The sequence below is a fragment of the Anas acuta genome, chromosome 6, assembly GCF_963932015.1.
Source record: "Anas acuta chromosome 6, bAnaAcu1.1, whole genome shotgun sequence".
In the NCBI taxonomy this organism is placed as follows: domain Eukaryota; kingdom Metazoa; phylum Chordata; class Aves; order Anseriformes; family Anatidae; genus Anas; species Anas acuta.
In genome coordinates this window covers 38,483,594-38,497,938 of record NC_088984.1, presented here as the reverse complement: position 1 = coordinate 38,497,938, position 14,345 = coordinate 38,483,594, and the positions used below count along the sequence as shown (strand labels likewise).

Here is a 14,345-nt window from a genome sequence, read left to right as displayed (position 1 = left end):
CTGCCGAGGGAAGGGCTGTGCTCCAAGAGGCAGCGCGAATGCCCCCCACCAGTGGGAAGAGCTTCAATTGGAGCTCACATACTGCTCGGCACAAGAAAATCCCACCACAAATTAGAAAGCTGAGGAAGCCTTCATGTTTTCCCTGCTGCTCAGAGAGCTATTTATATTTTAGTGTTCGACATAGCACGTAAGCTGAGAGCAGACCTGCTTTTCTTCTCCCATGCTGTGCCGCCTTCGTCGTGCTGAGGTGGGGCAGGGGCTGCTGGGGAGCCTCGTGCTGCTGGAGACAGGCGTGAGCAAGGGGAGAGCTGAGAGCAGGGTGAGCACAGCCCACCTGGTTCACGGCAACTGGAAGGAGGCTGAGACATCTGGCGTGCCCCTCGTTCCCTCGTCTTTGGCTGGAGCTGAGGAGCGATAAATCTGTGTGATGCTTCACTACTTAGTTCTCTGGGCTAGACTTCAATTTAAGAATAGGGATGGGGCTATATCTGCTGGGTTCCTTTTAACAAATAAAATCTTTCTCTTTATCCTTCCTCTTCGTCAGGAAGATTCACTCCCTGTAAGAATCCCCCCATAAACTGTGACCAGGTGAGGGTCCTGACCTTACTCCTTGAGTCCTCTCAGCTCAAGCCTTGTTCTGATTTCAGTGGAAGCAGGACCCCACGCCAGCAGATAAGGCAAATTGCTTTATAGTTTTAACCTGCGAGTGCAGCTTACTCAGCAAGGAAATTAGCAGCTTCAAACACATGCACAGGTACACACAAACCCTCTTATTACTCAAGTAAACCTGAAAGTAGTTTGAGAGCTACAAGTTTATTGACTGGGAAGTCAATAAAAAGGATTAGCTTTTAAGATTAACAGTAAAACTTGATTGCTGCTTTCAGCAGCTAACCTAATAATTTCAGGAACAGAGACTCTGGGAGCTGTAGATCACACACAAAAACTTGGTGAACATCTTTGAAACGGAATGTTTTTTTACGCATGGATGGAAATAATTTAAGTCACATAAAGCAGCCTAGATATGCTCTCCTATGTGTGTTTTTTTTTCCTTGTCAAATAGAGAAGAGAAGACTTTGACCTTTTTAGGAACAAAAGGAAAGGGTTTTCTTTATGAGAAGTACTCTTTAGTGATTAAGTACAAGTGTTTCATTGTGTTAATTCTCAAGGTCTGTGCTTATTAACGTCCAATTGTTGATTGAAGGTATTGTCTGCAATTAATGCCCGTCAATGATGTTTAAATGTGATGATGATATTTCGTCAGAAAAGGTAATATTGTTGATACATTGCAGCCCTGAGAAATCACCAGAGGGTTAAATGCCACACGGAGGTCAGCAGTCGCATACAGATGCTGTTGGGTGCCATGCCAGACTCTCGCCCATCATCCCTGTTTGCTCACTAAGACTTTGCCTGCTCTATGGATGGTGGGTTTCTAGTTTGGGTTAGCCCGGGGAGGTGATGGAAGGGGTGCAAGAGGAACATGACAACAGAGCTAACCAGTCCCAATAGCAGTCTTCTGGTGGGACTGTTTGTTATGGTGGGAATTCTGGGGTAAATGTTCAAAACTCTCCAAATTCTTTCTCTGTGGCCTTTAGAGGAATCTATTTGACTTTTCTGTGGGGCTTTCACCTTTCTGCTTCACAGCTTTGGATGACTTCTTAACTTATGAGGCAATTTGAGGCAGTACTTACACTGAGCATGCTTGTGTTTCACCCAGTAGTGTAGCTGTGTGTCTTCCCTTTATTATATTAACATCGTGACTATGGTGCCCTGAATGCTGAAAGGAATTTGCTCTTCTCAGCTCCCTCAGCCTCAAGTGAAATCTTAGGTTTGAAGTGATCCTCTCCAAAAACCATCAGAGTGATGCAGAAGGGGCCTTGAATCCTCTTTTCAAGAGCAGTGGCTGCTGCTTGGCTCGGAGAGATGCAGAAAAAATGCCTACTTTGCCAGCTATTACAGCAGATAGTCAAAGGCGGTGAGTGTGTATTCAGTAAAAGGAAGAGTTGTCTTCAACAGCTCCTCGGAGGAAAGGTAAAGAAAAAGAGAGCAAGAAGCAGGAATGAAATTGTAACTGAGGAAAAATAAATAATTTCAGTGCATATAGCATGCATATAGAAAACATAGTAGCTATATGTGTGTGTATTGGATTTTACTATTAGTTGGTTACTCAGGGTCATACCTGAAGCAAATCCTGTCTTACTGGAGCCAAGTAATTCCAGTGACCTGGCATTTGCTCCCAGGCTTGGACTTGGGGCAGGACTAATCCCTGGCAGTTCAGAGGGGAGTCTGCCTGCTTCCAGTGGGAAGGAGTAGTTGAAGGGGTCTAAGGCAGAGCAAGAAGGATCAGTGGACTGGAGCATCTGTGCCTGTGATGAGCCTTCTCATCCACCTTCACTGATGCTCTATGGAAATACACTTCCATCACTAGGAATCACTCCTCTCTGAGGACAGTTTGATATCCAAAGCTGTTGTCCATCTTAAAATAGGCTCTGACAGGTTCACTGCAAGTTGGATCTCTCCCGTGGTGGGAAAAGATCTCTAGAAAATGATACAGAAATTACTGCATTTTTTCAGTTCTGAATGAATCCAGGTTTTCCAGTCAAGGTGCTCTCACATTTCTGGCTCAGATTTGTCCAGCCACACCTGAGTTTAAATGCTTCAGGATTTGAGTGTTTAGTGTTCAGTCTCCAGCCTTCCAGGATGGCATGGCCTGTACCTTTGGGAAGTATATTGCTATGTTTTCATGTAGAAAAATAAAAGCTTTTGTCCTCTTGTCAGAAAAGTTTCCAATAGAGCATTCCACACAAAGCTGTGGCAACCTTTGAGCCATTAGGCAGCTCCACAAAAGTGGTCTGCTTTCATTTTCAGTAGGTCTGCAGGAAGAAAAAACAAGTTTCAGGTAATGTTCACTTGTGCTTCTCCAGAACTTAGCACTGAGATGTCAGTGAAAGACACTTCTGCAATTTAGTAAGTATTAAAATCTCATTTCTCACTGGGTGCCAATGGAGGTTTCCACCCTCATGCTAGTAGATCAGTCTTAGTGCAAACTGGTCTCTGCTTTTGTGGGCAAGCCATGTCAGTAGAACTGGGACACCATCAGCCTCGTGTCTTTAGAAATCTTGCCCTGTTTGCACATTATGAGTGTACTAAGTGTGGCACTGAGGTCTCCCTTCCAGCGTCTGTGCTGTCTTTGACTGATTTGACCCACTTCCTTTGTGTTGTTCTGGATTTGGTCAGGTCTCTATTGACAGAAAGGTGCTCTTGGAGGCCTAATCTACATCTCCACACAGTCAGTAAAAGGGCTCTTGTTGAATTCAGTAGATGTTGGATGAGATCTTGAATGTCTTTTACTCCATTATCTTTGGCGTCTACTGCATAGGGAGCACAGCTTGCAAGCATTCCAGAGCTTCTGAATTTGCCCAGCATCTGCATTCCAGATAACCAAGATGCTAACTTCTTAAAAAAATAAAAAAATAAAATAAAAAAAAGGTGCCTATAAACCATCCTGGAAGTTTACATTACATCAAAGTTCATAAGAATGTATAACTGTTTCATTCTGCTCCCAGTCTTTCATGCACAGTTCTAGGTTATCCTTTCTATTTTAGGAAAACCTTTTAACATGATTTGGGGTGACATAAAACAACTTTGCTGACAGTATGACAAAGATAGTGCACTCTTTCAGAAAAATCATTGTGCCTATTTAAATATTAGGCTTCAGCTTGTTAGTGAAAAATGTGTCACACACAGCTTCTTTTTTTTTTTCTTTTTTTTGGTATGTGGGAAAATACAGTACAGATTTTGAAGTTTAAGAAATCTGGCAAATTACAAATTAGGATAATAATTCATGGGAGTAATAAAATATCAGACTTTTATTGCAGTATTGAGAAGGGCATTAAAAAGCATCTGGGAACTTGAGGTTTGGAAAGATGGGCTTTGAAAGACTTGGTGGGTTAAATATTAATGTAGAAAATATGGCATCTGTAAACGCCTGGAAATATGCTAATGGGGTTTGATTCAGCCAAGGATCAAGCGTTGCTCTGGGGTGCTGAGTGCCTCCAGGAGCTCCTGCTGACAAAGGGAGCTGAAGCACTGCAGCACCTCCTGAAAGCCTGCTGTGCCTGGGACCACTGTGCTCTGAACGAGTATCCCAGGGGCTCTCGGCATCGGCCAGGCAAGCCAAGGGAGACCTGACAAGGCGAGAGACCCCTGAGCAGCTGAGGTGCCCAAGCTGGGCCCCAGGTGGCCAGGACCTGTCTCATGCAGTACCAGCAAACATGGGGCCTGTGGGGCAGGACATTTGAGAAACCAGGCTGAAGGAGAAAAGAAGGCTGTTATCTCCCAGGCCATGCGGTCTGGTGCCCTCCGCTGCCAGGCTGGAGGTGATGCCACCACTGTTACCTCCAGCAAGCTGAAAGAATAGGGGCCAGAGAAGCTGCTCGCCCCCAGCATGGTGGGAACATGAGACATTTTGCTTCTGGCACCAGCAGGGCTGGGAAAGGAGACCCTCACGTTCTCCCTGTGTCCTCTGACTTTGGGGAGTAGTTACAGTTGTCCTCCAATACAGCCGTGTTCTCTTTTTACCTTAATTCCACTCGTATTTTTCAGTCTGCTGTTTGTTTAGATGCTATGGTCTTAGGGGAACTGAAGTCCTCACTCATCAGCCTTTTATTGTTTGCGCTGAGGAAACCAGCCCTTGTTAGCAGTGGAAACCTCCAGAGGCATGCGCTTTTCATGCTGTTTTTCAGCATGGAGAACAGCCTTTCTGACTTAGTGTCTTTCTGACGATACTATGAGTACTGGTAAACTCAGACGAGCCACCTTTCTGCTCAGCCACCACTTCCTACCTGCGGTGGGCTGTCCCAGATCCGTGTCCCTCTCAGCTGGCTGGCTTCAGCAGCAGCAGGTCACCAGGGCTGTGTTCCTTTGCTCTAAAAACACCTTCATGTTATTTATACTGTTATTTTTGATACCCTCCTCCTCTCTCTCTCCGCAGTCCAAGGTTGCCCTTAGATCACTGAAGGAGTTGTTGTACCGTGTGCTGCGCATCATCTAGGAGCAGCAGCAGAGCTGTGGTGGTGCTCAGGGGTGGTGGGCCCTCCAGGATCTGCTGGCCATCAAGGAGCATGTGGGGAATACCAGGCAACCCTCCCGAGATGCCAGCACCGTTGGTGCAAGGTAACGCAGGCCTCCAAGACTCCAGGGTCTTTGTTAGCACTTGTCAGGGAGCAGAGCGGTAAGGGGGTTGCGTATTGCATTTACTGAGACAGAATAAATACGCCTCAGCTTTCTGGCATTGATTTTTGACAAAGGATTCAAGAAGCTGCAGCTGTGCTGGCTTCCTCGTCCCCTCCCCCGCTTTATTACAATGCGTGTTGTTCTGAAATACTCAATTCAGCTATAAACAATCTACTCTATCAACAACATGCTTTTGCACTTTTTGAAATGGTGCTTTGAGGCAGATAAATGAAAGTAAGTATGGCAGCTTGCCAGTAAAAATCCTGCAAACTGTATCATCACAGGGGCACTGACAAAGACAGCACATTATTTTATTTACTGTGGAAACTGAAAATCCATTTCTGCCCATACAATAGCTGTTTATTTCATCTTTGCTTGATGTTTGTTCTAATCTTACTTGACACTTCTAGATAGTAATGGTTCACAAGCTGTTCAGATCAGTGCTCGCAGGGCTCCATCAGCCAGCACTTTTTGCATGTTTTAGAAGTCCGGCACCCTCTTTTCTGGCATGTGCCCTCTGGCCAAGAGCGAGAGGCTGGGCACAGGCACAGTACTGGGGAGGTCCTGCCAGTCTCTGTTGCAATCCCCTGGGTTCAGTTTGCACATGCACCTCTACTAGTCAAAATGTGCACAGGAGCCTCTCGTGAATGCCTTGCAGGAGACTGACCCGGACGAAGGAGCTCCTCGGTTTTTGAGTTTTTCTTCCTAGACACTTAGTCTGTCAGATGTTGACATTGACAGCTGTCTGGATGGCAGCATGCATCCCATATAAACAAAACTGATTTTGAAATGTGGAGAGAGGAGGTGACGGGGTGGCTGGTGTATTCCTGCTTCGGCCTGCTGGGCTCAGCCTGGTGCTGGCGATTTCTTAATCCCGGCAATGTGTCCTCTGGCGGCGTGGTGGCCCTTTCCCCAGCTCCCGCATTGGTGGAGCAGCTCCTCTGGCACCACTCATCACAATGGCTTGGAGACAGGAGAAAACCCGGCTGGGGAAGAATGCTGAAACCGTTTCAAAAACCTCTGGAGAGAAAATTAGTAATATTTTGTTTTCCTGAATGGTTTCATTGAAATTTAGGGAAAATAATTGCAGTTGAAAGATCTCAGCTTTTGTTGTTCTGTTCTTTATTATTTGTTTTTGCATCCTTTCTTCTCCCCCCCACTTTTTTTTTTTTTTGGTGGGTGAGAGGGAGAATATTCCTGCTCCTTTCCTGCCTCTCCTTTGTTATCCTCTATTACGTTTGCCACCACAGAAAAAGTGGAAAGTAGGGAGAGGAAGGAAGAGAAGGAAATTTTCTTTTCTTAATTAAATTTTTCTAACTTTTCTTTTCCAGATCTGGTGAAAACAGTTTTTTTCGTTAACTTTCAGATCTTAATGATGGCCTTTTATGACCAAAAATAGCTGAAAATGATTCCAAGCAGATGTATTTAACTCCTGTTTGGTTACCTAGCTATTTCTGTGGAATCCAGCTTTCTCCTTTGACGTAGCCAGAAGCTCTGCCAGATACATTTTGCTCTGAGGAGTTCTCCCTTCTGCTCATCCACTATTACCCATCATGCTGAACAGTGAGGAAACTCCTGAAGACCCTTTCAATACTGTTCTGTTGGCCAGCTTAGATTGAACTTCCCCCTTTCATAAGCTTGTCCATGCTAATGCCTCTTCTTGTGTCCCATTTGTTAAAGCATAATGGTGTTTTTATGCAAGGACACGTTCTTTTCACAGATACGTTGTGATTCTCTATATTCTACATTCATGGTTACATGAGGAAGAAAACTCATATTGAAGGAGATGCACCAGAAGTGGAATAGCAGCCAGAGTCTCTGTATCCCAAAGCAGGGGAAGTACAGAACTTCATAGCACCTGGAAAACTTGCTGAATGGACAAAACCAGACACATTCAAAGCCACCACCCATGGTCCACAGACAGCAGCTACTTGGTGTTTATGGTAGAGAAGATGATTGCACCAGGCAGCTTAGATTCAAAAGCAGAGAGGCTGGTAACAGCCCTGTTGTACAAAGCCACTGCTCTAGGGAGGCAAAAACGTGGCTGTGGACAGGGAAAAAAGCTCTGTGTGTCATGAGACTGGAAGCTGGGCTGGGGAGAAGGGGAACCTCTAGCAGAGGAGGGGTGGCTGAAGAAGTGATAATAAGAATTATGCTTTCTGGAGAGGCAGGTTCCTATAAATATGTGGGCTCAGCTCTGCTTTTACCAATCTCTCTTAAATGTAATTTTCCATCTGGGAATAACCTGTAAGGTGAATGTACAGTATAGCTGAGGGCTTTCAAATGAATGTCAGGCAGATAGGTGGGTGTTGTTCTTCGTTTTCTCAAATGCAGGATATACCTAGGTGCATGCATTTTTGTCTGTTTTATCTTACCTTGACTGTATTCAAAATAAACTAGAGCTGACAATTACACATATGCGATGTACACTTGAGACCTGCAGTTGTATTTGCAAATTAGCCTAGGGGACTGTGATGCATGTCTTTGATTAATTTTAGTGGTAAAGCATCCAAATCTCTTACACAGCCTTGCAATGCTCAGCTATAAACAACAGCCATACTTTATTTCAATGGTCCTTCTTACTTTGATTTCAGAAAGCATTTGTTGATCTCTGTTTTCAGCCTATCAAGCTTCAGAGCTAAAAGGAGCAGCCCTTCCTTTCTGTACAAACATTTTCCTGGAGAGTTTCTGATGGTGGAAGGTATGCACAATATTTTGGGCATACCCCAAAGCAAACTCAGGCAGGGAAAGGCTATTTTTCAGACCAAAGGGGCATCTCTTTGGCTGATGCTGTTCAATAGGCTCTGCAGGAAAGCCTGGAGAGGGTCTGCCCATCCTGGGTGCTGCTGGGGGTGGCAGCAAAGCAGGACAAAAAATAAAATAAAATCAGGAAAAGGAGGAGTGCCCTTTTAATATCAGTTAGCCTAGTCATTACATAAGCTTGTTCTAAAACAACTAGTAGTGTATTGACCACTCCAGAGCCAGAATAAAGCTACTGTGTGCACACAACTGTTGTGACAACAAATACAAAATAATGGCACGAAAGTCTCTTGGTGACTGCAGCTTCTTTCATTCCAGAAAGCAAAGCAAGCTGTGCTAGGCGAGTGTCAGCTTGGAAGGAGGAGTCCTCCCCAGAGCAGCTCCCGCCCTGATGAGGTTCAAGCTGCTCTGGCTCAGGGTACGTTTGTTTTCAACCTGTGCTATGGATGAGTGGATTCAGAACTGGGGGAAAGCAGGCAGGAGGGGATAGGAAACAAGTATTAAGGAAATCCCACTAAAAATGACCCTGAGCCAGGAATGCCTTTGCTTCTTATTGAAAAGCAAATGTTTCAGAAGATGCTTCTTCTGGCCTCATATCATACATATAACAATGTTGTATTTTCCCAATTACTGATGGGATTCCCAGCTCCTTACAGAGGCTCAGAGATCTTGCAAGGAATGTGATCCTTGAAGACAAAAAGAAGTAGAAGAGCAGCAAATATTGCAAGGTGTCATGTGTGACAGCAAAACAACATCACCTCTGCCCTTGCTGAGTGTCCCATGTCCCCTCAGATGAGAGCTGGTAAATGGCCACTGCCCATCTTTCTGTTTTCAAATACGCAGCAAACCACTTTCAGAAATTACTGTCATTAAATGTGCTCTTGATTCTGTTCCCTTTCATTTCTTCTTGCTTTCCATTCTCCATTGCTTGTATCTTGTCTGTATTGTGCACTGCCATATTAAGCAGCATGCATTCCATGGAACCCCATATCCTCTGTTTTCCAGTTGCTGCAGCCTGCAAGAAGCAGCGCCCATGGAGTGCTGCCATGTTGCATGTCGCGGAGCAGGACAGTGCTGGTACATGTCCCTGGGCTGGGTTGTCGAGGAGAGGCTGAGCACGATGCAGGAGCACCTCCAGGTGTTTCTCCAGGGAAGTCCTCCCCTGGGGCCTCCTCCATGCCCCGTTGGTGGTGTGAGGTGACCCTTGGCAAGGGCTGTGAGCAGGGGGACTGGCTGGCAGTCGCTGCAGGTGGGTGGGGAGGGTAGTTATAAATTCCCACTTGGGCACCCTGGACATTTTGCAGGGGCAACACTTTGTTAGCAGGTATCCTGCTGGCACGTGCTCGGAGGAGACACTACTGTGTGACCCGCATAAGTTACTCATTAGTGCAATTAAGATGTGAAATGTTAAACATTAAATGAGGTAAAGCGAGGTTATGAAATCACAAGCAGTGAGTCTGCAGAAAGGAAGGGAGAAGCAGACCTGGAACCCGTCAGAGCTAGGCTATGAGGGAAACAAGCATGGGGAGGAAGGGGACAATGAGTGCTCCCGCAGCCTGCAGCAGGAATCTGCTACCAACCAAAAAAAGGACAGTGGGATTTTCCATGCAACAGAGAGTGGATGTAACTGCCAGGGGAGAAAGCAGGTGGAGAGATTAGATATGCCTGATGCTGACAGAAAGCATGTTTGTGCCTAATACATCAGAGAAATTGTTCAGAAGTAATTCAGCCATGTGAAAATGTGACCCTTGTAATACTGCCAAGGTCAGAAAAACCTGAGGAGATCCGCTGAGTAAGTGTTGGTCCTGCAAGGAAAAGCTGTCCAGAGGCAGTGTGCTCATGTTGCCAGGGCAGCTTCCCATCAGGGTCCCACCAGGGCAGAGGCAGGGCAGCTCCTGCTGTCTTTCTCAGTGCTTGCTACATGCTCTGCTCACATAGAAAATTTGTGTATTGAGGTCCAAACCTGCTCAGGCTTACTTGGCTGTTGGCTCTGTAATCCCTTCCAAGCTGAGTCTAAAAATCACACTGGTCCGGAAAGGTTCATGAAACCTCTGGAAGGGAGTTGGGTTTCCTGTGGGTCTTCTTTCCATGCTGTTTGCTTTGCCTTTTGCTCTGTTCTGAAAATAATACTGTGTAATAACTGCTTTCCTTCCTTCTTGTCAGGACCAGCTTGGGCAAGAGGAAACAGCAATTTTTCCTACCTGCCAATGCGTCTTTGCTTGGTAGAGTGCCTGTGAATTCAGGAGAGGTGCGTGAGCAGTCTGGGGCAGTCCTGGGGAGTACCAGGTGCTGGAAAGAGGGCAGATGATGTTGCAGAAACATGACAGAGAGGCAGGAATACTGTTCTTCTGAAGTTCTCTCTTATACTTCCTAAAGATTTAATGTAAAAGACCAATCCCATACCCGCTAGAAGATTTGGGCTGAAGGAAAATAATAGCCTGATCCTCTTCTCAGGCAACTGAAAATGCCTTGAGTTAGACCTCTGTCATCCTCTGGCCAGGTGAGCTGTGTGAGGGCAGGCAACTGGCCTTAGACCTGTAGCAAGGAGGTATGGGAGAGACACTGTGGGTTGGTGCAGGCAGTTTTCACAGTGCCAGCTTGGTGCTCAGCTGCTGTCATGGTAGCATCCTTGGAGACATTTGTGGGGTGAGCAGCTCTGGAGATTGTCTGAGGCTCTGTGAAGGAGGGGAAAAAGATGAACTAGCAAAAAGTTAATTAAAACTCTTCTGATTATGAGGTGGGATTTAATACTTTAAAAAATGCAGTGTGACACAGTGCAGCACTGCAGCTGAATTAATCATGAATGAGGATAGTAATTTTTAATTTTTGTGTGCATGAGAAAAACACTCAACAGATTTGACAATTAGAGCAGGGTAACAGCATTGCATGGCACAATGTGAAGTAGTTTTTCCCAGTGGTTTTTGAGAGGGAGCTAAACAGATGTGCTCAAATATTTACAAGTGCACAATATTCACATGCTTTTCAAATGCTGACCCTGCTGATTCGCAAAAGTCTGCTTCAATCTGGAGACCAGCTACTGCGGTGACACAGGCTATTTATCATAGGTAACACAGTGGCACTACTGCCAGCTTCCAGCGTAGTAGTGTGCACAGTTACCTCCTACTCTACTGGCAACATTACACCACTTCAGCAACCCACCTGTAACACCAAGGTGTCCCACCACAGACCTGCAGCAGTGGGTCCTGGTGGCTCAGCCCTAGCCAGGGCCTGAGCTGGTAGGAGGGGTTCCTGCGCCGCACCACAGCAAAAAGTAACAGAAAGCAGTGGGATCTCTAAGGACTTGGGCTCTGTGAGAAGATTTGAGAGAAACAATTCCCTGAGGTCTGAGTCAAAAGAGAGTCCAGCTCCCTCCTGGTTGGCTGTGCAAGGAGGTTAACCAGCAAACCAATCCCACCATGAAAGCAGAGGTGTAACCTGAGAAGATGAACTCAATACACAGGTGTTTCTTAAGGTTAAACTTGTTTTATAATGCTTTGCAATATAAACTTGCTAATGTAACTGTGATTTTGCTATAATTTTGCTAGATTTCAATGGAAAGATTAGATCGCTTGCATACCTGTGTGCAGTATTGATACCACATGGGTCACAGAGCTGCTTTGTGTCTTTTCTGACAAGCAGCTGCCACAATGTTGAGCTTGAATACTGTAGCTCCTATTTAGTTATCTGCTCTAAACTATTTATTTTCTGTTAAGTAATGATACATAATTTCTCTGACTTGCACACCAAAAATATTCCAGCACATCCAGGCTACTGTGTTTGTTGGGGATCATAGCGATAAATACCTGCTTTGGTCTTGGGGAGTGGTTAGTACAAGAACGAGGAGAAAAGGCAGCATTTCAAATTCAGGACTTCTGAATTCAGCTTTGTGCTCTGCCCTAGACTCCCTGGTTGACCTTTCAGAAGTCTTGTTCTTTGGAGCACAACATTCACCGCGTAAACTTTGCTGATGCCCTCTGCATGACTCATCCACCCTACCCCACACTGAGAAGGAGTCCTGTGCCACTTCTTGAGGAATATCACTTGACTTACGTTGCCTCACTGGCATGGGTAGGTAGCCTGTTCCAGCCAGGCAGGGCTCTTCCTTGCTTTTTAGCCAGGCCCAGCCCTTCCTCCAAGTCTTCCATTCCAAATGGCCATGGTCCCTCAGCCCTGACATGGTGAGATGCCATTTTACGTGTGCAACTGACACTGATGTGTGTGAGTGTATCCCTTAATACCTTGTGAGCATTCCTTTGTAAGATGAAGTTCCTACAAACTCAACAAAGGAGGCAGCTGAGTAGAAGGGAGAGGCCCAGTAAGTCTCTCCTTTCCCTTCAGGTAAAGTCAGCTATACTATATTGAACCCTTGGACAACCTAAATTATTAGGTTCCACTGCTGATGAAACAGTTTGGGATTTGATATTGCTCCATGTATCAGGCAGACCAGCAGCAGGCCCAAGTTTCTCCTTGTACATCCTCATGGGACTTGCATCTTTTCCAGGGTTCTCCCTTGTGCGGTTGATACAGCACAGGGCATTCTCTGCTTGTGCCATCTTCCAGGGTGGTGGAAATGCCTGATTGCTGCCTCTTCATGTCCCATCTGACCTGCCAAAATCCAAACTGAGCAAAATGGGAGTATGGACTTGAACTTCACTGCTGTTCAGGAACACTCTGAAACTGGTGCATGGAAACATTTGAACTTGCCTCCCTCGCTGAAACTCCACTTAGAGTACACACCTTCCTCTTGTCTGCCTGCTGGCTCCAGCAAGACAGTCACAACCAGCAGAACCACAGCAGGTGAGGCAGAGGTCTAGAGCCGGACTGACAGGAAGGTAGATGGCAATGGGGTGAAGGGAAGGAGAGCTGGCGGTGAACAGAAAGAAGGAGAGAAGTTAATAAGATGGATTATATCCTGAATTTGTGAAGTGCAATGCAGAAATACAGTGTAGAAACGTACATGGTAGTTTAACTTTGAAATTTCTCTTTCCACTTTTATAGGGTGAAAACGTAACAAGAATATATCCAATTGAAGGTCTGCAAGGAGTCGGGGGGGGGGGGGGGGGAGTAAGGTCACTGGAGCTACATCCATTCAGTTCCAGCAGAAAAAGGGACCAGAGGCACGGGTTTGAGTTCAGCCACAGCAGTAAAAATCAGAGTAGTTCAGCTGAAGTGAGACAAGGGCAGAGCAGTCCTGTAGGGGTCTAGTATTACATGTTTACACTGTGCAATTCAACAGGGTGAGCCACCAATTATCTGCATCAAAGTGACCACCCAGAGGCCCAATGTATTTGGCCTCATCTGTCACTGAACTGTCCCCTGTCATGCCTCAGTTAAGAGCTGACAATGCCAGCTAAGATTATCCGTATCGCCTGCAGTGCAGGGTGTTTCACCACCTCCTTTTCCTCATAAGGAGCCCAAAGAAAAGTCAGGTTTGTTCAGCACAGGATGTATTTGGGGAGGATTCAGGTAGGCCAGATGGCAATGTCAGTGATGGATGGTACAGCTACCGTAGGGCTATGCCTGAATATCTGAACTGGGAGAGACGAGCTGCGCTGTACCTCTTTGAAATACTGACTATTGCAGCAGTTGCTTTACACTGTTCAATTGGCTGTGTAATTGCTTTCACAAATTAAACAAAAACAATGGTGAAAATATGTAAAACGTCACCTGAACTGAATTGTGGTTCAGATCCCCAGTGAAAATGAGTTTGGCAGCCTCCCCTCACTTCTTATCTGCTTGATTTCAGTCTGAACGCTTCTCTGCTTGTAAGCTTGAGCCAGTGTTGCAGGTCAAGTTTAGATGTGAGAGAAGCCCAGTTTATCTGGCACAAGATGGGTTAATTAGCCCCCTGTTTTCCAAGCCATCCCAGTTATCCTATGCCTTATATGCTTTTTGGTTTGCTGTGATTGCTCTCCTGGGTTTGAAGAGCGAATATGCAATGCTGCACTTCCCTCTTGAGCTCACATTTCTTTTCCTTTTGCCTTCTAAATGTGGCGGTTACTCATCTAGTGAAGGCAACCAAGGGCATGAGAAAGAGCCACATCATACAATTGCAAATTACCAAGTCAACAGGTCCCTCCATGCTGACCCTTCCTCTACAAGCTCAATGGCACAGACAGAAGTCAAGTAAAGTGGACAGCATGCCCAGCTCCTTTTTTTGCCCTCCTCTATTCCCCATGCTTCTAAGGCAGCACTTAGAGGGAGTTAGCCAACCGGGATTCAACCAGGCACACCTGCACTTCAGTTTATTTCCACTGCACATTTGTGGAGGCATGACTTTGCTCCGTTTTCTTTCTCTGCTTTTCCAGCCTGGCTGTGTTACTGGTGCAGTCACCTGGGTTTAAGAGCAGCGT

The 14,345-nt window shown here is 45.8% G+C and overlaps 1 long non-coding RNA gene across 2 annotated transcripts; it reads left to right on the top strand.

Moving 5' to 3' along the window:
- The first annotated feature begins 1,057 nt into the window (after nt 1–1,057).
- Nucleotides 1,058–13,707, top strand: LOC137858621 (uncharacterized). 2 transcript variants are annotated; one of them, XR_011097891.1, is made up of 7 exons: nt 1,058–1,421; nt 4,991–5,172; nt 7,854–7,933; nt 8,311–8,410; nt 8,998–9,069; nt 10,156–10,240; nt 11,893–13,707. It is a non-coding gene; the product is annotated as an uncharacterized lncRNA (long non-coding RNA). The 2 variants fall into 2 exon arrangements; XR_011097890.1 differs by lacking the exon at nt 4,991–5,172 and adding an exon at nt 1,799–1,972.
- The last annotated feature ends 638 nt before the right edge of the window (nt 13,708–14,345 follow it).